General features: G+C 36.5%; 2 non-coding genes across 2 annotated transcripts; both read left to right on the plus strand.

Moving 5' to 3' along the window:
* The first annotated feature begins 3,041 nt into the window (after window positions 1–3,041).
* Window positions 3,042–3,160, plus strand: LOC141306829 (5S ribosomal RNA). The gene has a single exon (XR_012345786.1). It is a non-coding gene; the product is annotated as a 5S ribosomal RNA (ribosomal RNA).
* Window positions 3,161–4,678: 1,518 nt separating this feature from the next.
* Window positions 4,679–4,797, plus strand: LOC141306841 (5S ribosomal RNA). The gene has a single exon (XR_012345798.1). It is a non-coding gene; the product is annotated as a 5S ribosomal RNA (ribosomal RNA).
* The last annotated feature ends 203 nt before the right edge of the window (window positions 4,798–5,000 follow it).

Consider the following 5,000-nt stretch of genomic DNA (forward strand, 5'->3'; position numbering starts at 1 on the left):
TGCTGGCTTTTAGAAAGACGTGTTTTACCGCTCTATTTATTACAATCATTTACATGTATTATAGAGTTTTAAGTGTTTTACATGTTTTTTAGGCCATTTTATTACTCTTAACATTTTAAGTGTATGTGTCTTTAATAAATGGATGGTTGGCCTGTCATGTGACTAGACACATGACAGGAAGCAGGAAGTACAACTGTATAAGAGAGCAGCATGACAAACAAAGGACAGTCACCAAACTGTTGGATTGAGGAGTTGCTAATTTTAGAGCTCACCTTTCCATTCACCACCTGCAAACTTTGGATTACACTTTCTGTGGATTGTATATACACTGGTGGACACTCACATTGGACTTATCAACACACTGGGGTTCTTGGACTGTTTTTAGGGTATGGACAAATGAACTGTATTCTTTTAACAGAGTTTACCTGTTTTTAGGGTATGGACAAATGAACTGTATTCTTTTAACAGAGTTTACCTAGTTTTATCGTGTTGTTTTAAAGTCTTTTATGTGAACCTTGTAAATACACCAAATCTATTTAAACCAATTTTCTTTTATGTCTCATTCTTTTAACCACTAGTCATCTCTCACAGTTAACCCTCTGGGGTCTGAGGGTGTTTTGGGGCCCTGAAAAAGTTTTGACATGCCTTGACATTTGTGCTTTTTTCAGTATGTTAAAAACATATTAATATCCTAAATCTAAATACATTGTAATTAGCACAAATTGGACTACAAAAATATGTAAGCAGCATGAATGTACATTTTTAAGTTTTTGAGAAAACAACGTTTATGCGTGCATAGTGAAAAACTAAATTTTTGGAGTCACTGAAATAAGGCCATCTAACACATACAGAATATTTGTTCTCGGGACTTTCGAGAATTGGATGTGGTAGGCTTGGTTTTTTTCTACCAAACGATGTGAAAATCATCTAGTTCACTTGTTTTCACAAAACAGTATATAGATTTACATTTTTGAAGACACTTTTTGTTTCGAATGGCTGTATGCGAGAAGGCGTGAATCATCATGAATAATGCTGTGATTTACACCTGAGAAGACAAAGACCTGCATAATGAGCCGCATAATGAGCCATTCAGTCGGATGTTGACTAAGAGGAAACAACAGAAAGAATAAAGGAAAAATGAAAGGACAAAATAAATATTTTGTTTGAAGCGTATTTTGAATATATTTAACTATCACGTAAAATAACTTGAGATTCACTTGTGAGTGCAGTTAAACTTTTTATTAGGAACAAAAGTAATAAACAACACAGAAGTCAAGATGTCGTGGGTGCAATATCCAAATCACTCGCAGGAAACTTGAACACAGGAAAACGGGGAACAGCAGAAACTGCAAAGAAAACAAGTAGATGTGAGCAACACAGTGATCTGACAAAGACAGAGCTAACATGGAGAAAATACATACACTACCAGCCAAACTTTTTTATTATTAAAAGTTTTTTTTTTTAAGTGAGCAGTTTTTTTTTACATAGTAAACCTATTTCACAAAATTAGATAATTATTTTTCTTTAAAAAAGTACCTTTGACTGGTAAGTGTATAGGTGTATAACAGTTAGGTGCAAATAAAAACAGTGCAAGATAAATACAGGTGTGAGGTTTGTAATGAAGTGATACAGGAGAAACCATACATCTTCTACCTTTCATACAGATTACTTAAAAAGAGAATATTAGTTTTTTATTTGAATTGGTTTATGTAAACGTAAACATTTCAAGCTTTCTACAAGTATATGCATTATGTTTGTGAGGCACGTAATCACTGAGATTTAGGTTGTTTCATTTATGTGTCAGTGAAAAGATATAACAGAGACAGTGAAGGCAGAGCGCGTGCCCTGTCTGTTTTCTTATTTTCATAAAAGCACAGTGTATACAAATAAAAATATACACTCTACAGTTTCGAATGATGTATTGGTTGTATTTGTACGATCAAAACTGACGGAGAATTTTACATTCTTTTCGGCGTTATTACAAAAGCGTGCCTCAAAACGCGCCGGCGCGTTTTTCGACCAAAGGGGGTCGAAACATCCTGATACATGAGACATTTAGATGCAGTGAAATGAAACATACTTTATAATGTTTCACTTGCTGTAGTCAGGAAATACAGTTGGCAAAAAGTCTTAACTGGTAAAATGTGTGCACATTCTGTCACAGTAACAACTAACAAGCAGGCTAATAAAAGAAAAAAACTTACTTGTGTAAATATTTCCTCTGCTGGTTCACGCTGTGTCTCATATAATGTTCATCTTCTGAAGTAAGTTTTATTCCTGACAGCCCATCTTCTTCCAGAAAGGACTAACTTGAAAGAAAAGAAACTGCTTTCTCCTTTGTTTACCGTGATGTGGGCGTCTACTTTTGGCGCGGCGCCCTCACGTGGACGATTTGAATTTGAAAAGAGAATCGCTCTTGGGCGTGATCTAATTAAAACTAATGAAGCAGACAAGAGAGACTGGACATCGTGTTGGTTTCATACGGATTACTTTATCACAGAATATTTGATTTCGATATTACATTACTTCATTTGAAAGTATAGATATCAAGCTTCCTCTAGATATATTGCTCATGTCTCTGTGTTGTGTATTGGCTGAGTTATAATCTATTTTAATGACGCGTTTCTGAATGAAGATCACGGAGATCAACGCGGCAGACAGCACACCCTTTTTGTTTTCTTTATTTTGTGAAATCACAATATTTTTTTGGTTTTGTGAGTATATACAAATAAAAGTAGACCCTTTACAGATTCGATTGATGTACTGATTTTATCTGTACAATCAGAAATGACCGAGTAATTGAAGTTCCTTTTGGGAAACTGCCACAAAACGCGTATACGCGTGTTTGGACCCCAGGGGGTTAAATCTGACCCCATTTTAGTCTTGTAACTCGGCTGATAAGGCCGATTGTTACACTTTTATGGGAGACCGCCTGGGAATACCAGGTGCTGTAAGCTTTTGCCTTTTCTTCACTATTTATATAATATGCTGGCTTTTACGGAGGCTGATCTTTAAATAGCCCACTTTTTGGAGCATCCCTCGCTTATGGCCATACCGCGCTGAGAGCGCCCGATCTCGTCTGATCTCGGAAGCTAAGCAGCGTCGGGCCTGGTTAGTACTTGGATGGGAGACCGCCTGGGAATACCAGGTGCTGTAAGCTTTTGCCTTTTCTTCACTATTTATATAATATGCTGGCTTTTAGAAAGACGTGTTTTACCGCTCTATTTATTACAATCATTTACATGTATTATAGAGTTTTAAGTGTTTTACATGTTTTTTAGGCCATTTTATTACTCTTAACATTTTAAGTGTATGTGTCTTTAATAAATGGATGGTTGGCCTGTCATGTGACTAGACACATGACAGGAAGCAGGAAGTACAACTGTATAAGAGAGCAGCATGACAAACAAAGGACAGTCACCAAACTGTTGGATTGAGGAGTTGCTAATTTTAGAGCTCACCTTTCCATTCACCACCTGCAAACTTTGAATTACACTTTCTGTGGATTGTATATACACTGGTGGACACTCACATTGGACTTATCAACACACTGGGGTTCCTGGACTGTTTTTAGGGTATGGACAAATGAACTGTATTCTTTTAACAGAGTTTACCTGTTTTTAGGGTATGGACAAATGAACTGTATTCTTTTAACAGAGTTTACCTAGTTTTATCGTGTTGTTTTAAAGTCTTTTATGTGAACCTTGTACATACACCAAATCTATTTAAACCAATTTTCTTTTATGTCTCATTCTTTTAACCACTAGTCATCTCTCACAGTTAAATCTGACCCCATTTTAGTCTTGTAACTCGGCTGATAAGGCCGATTGTTACACTTTTATGGGAGACCGCCTGGGAATACCAGGTGCTGTAAGCTTTTGCCTTTTCTTCACTATTTATATAATATGCTGGCTTTTAGAAAGACGTGTTTTACCGCTCTATTTATTACAATCATTTACATGTATTATAGAGTTTTAAGTGTTTTACATGTTTTTTAGGCCATTTTATTACTCTTAACATTTTAAGTGTATGTGTCTTTAATAAATGGATGGTTGGCCTGTCATGTGACTAGACACATGACAGGAAGCAGGAAGTACAACTGTATAAGAGAGCAGCATGACAAACAAAGGACAGTCACCAAACTGTTGGATTGAGGAGTTGCTAATTTTAGAGCTCACCTTTCCATTCACCACCTGCAAACTTTGGATTACACTTTCTGTGGATTGTATATACACTGGTGGACACTCACATTGGACTTATCAACACACTGGGGTTCTTGGACTGTTTTTAGGGTATGGACAAATGAACTGTATTCTTTTAACAGAGTTTACCTGTTTTTAGGGTATGGACAAATGAACTGTATTCTTTTAACAGAGTTTACCTAGTTTTATCGTGTTGTTTTAAAGTCTTTTATGTGAACCTTGTAAATACACCAAATCTATTTAAACCAATTTTCTTTTATGTCTCATTCTTTTAACCACTAGTCATCTCTCACAGTTAAATCTGACCCCATTTTAGTCTTGTAACTCGGCTGATAAGGCCGATTGTTACACTTTTATGGGAGACCGCCTGGGAATACCAGGTGCTGTAAGCTTTTGCCTTTTCTTCACTATTTATATAATATGCTGGCTTTTACGGAGGCTGATCTTTAAATAGCCCACTTTTTGGAGCAGCCCTCGCTTATGGCCATACCGCGCTGAGAGCGCCCGATCTCGTCTGATCTCGGAAGCTAAGCAGCGTCGGGCCTGGTTAGTACTTGGATGGGAGACCGCCTGGGAATACCAGGTGCTGTAAGCTTTTGCCTTTTCTTCACTATTTATATAATATGCTGGCTTTTAGAAAGACGTGTTTTACCGCTCTATTTATTACAATCATTTACATGTATTATAGAGTTTTAAGTGTTTTACATGTTTTTTAGGCCATTTTATTACTCTTAACATTTTAAGTGTATGTGTCTTTAATAAATGGATGGTTGGCCTGTCATGTGACTAGACACATGA

Source organism: Garra rufa, unplaced genomic scaffold, assembly GCF_049309525.1.
Source record: "Garra rufa unplaced genomic scaffold, GarRuf1.0 hap1_unplaced_002, whole genome shotgun sequence".
Lineage (NCBI taxonomy): Eukaryota > Metazoa > Chordata > Actinopteri > Cypriniformes > Cyprinidae > Garra > Garra rufa.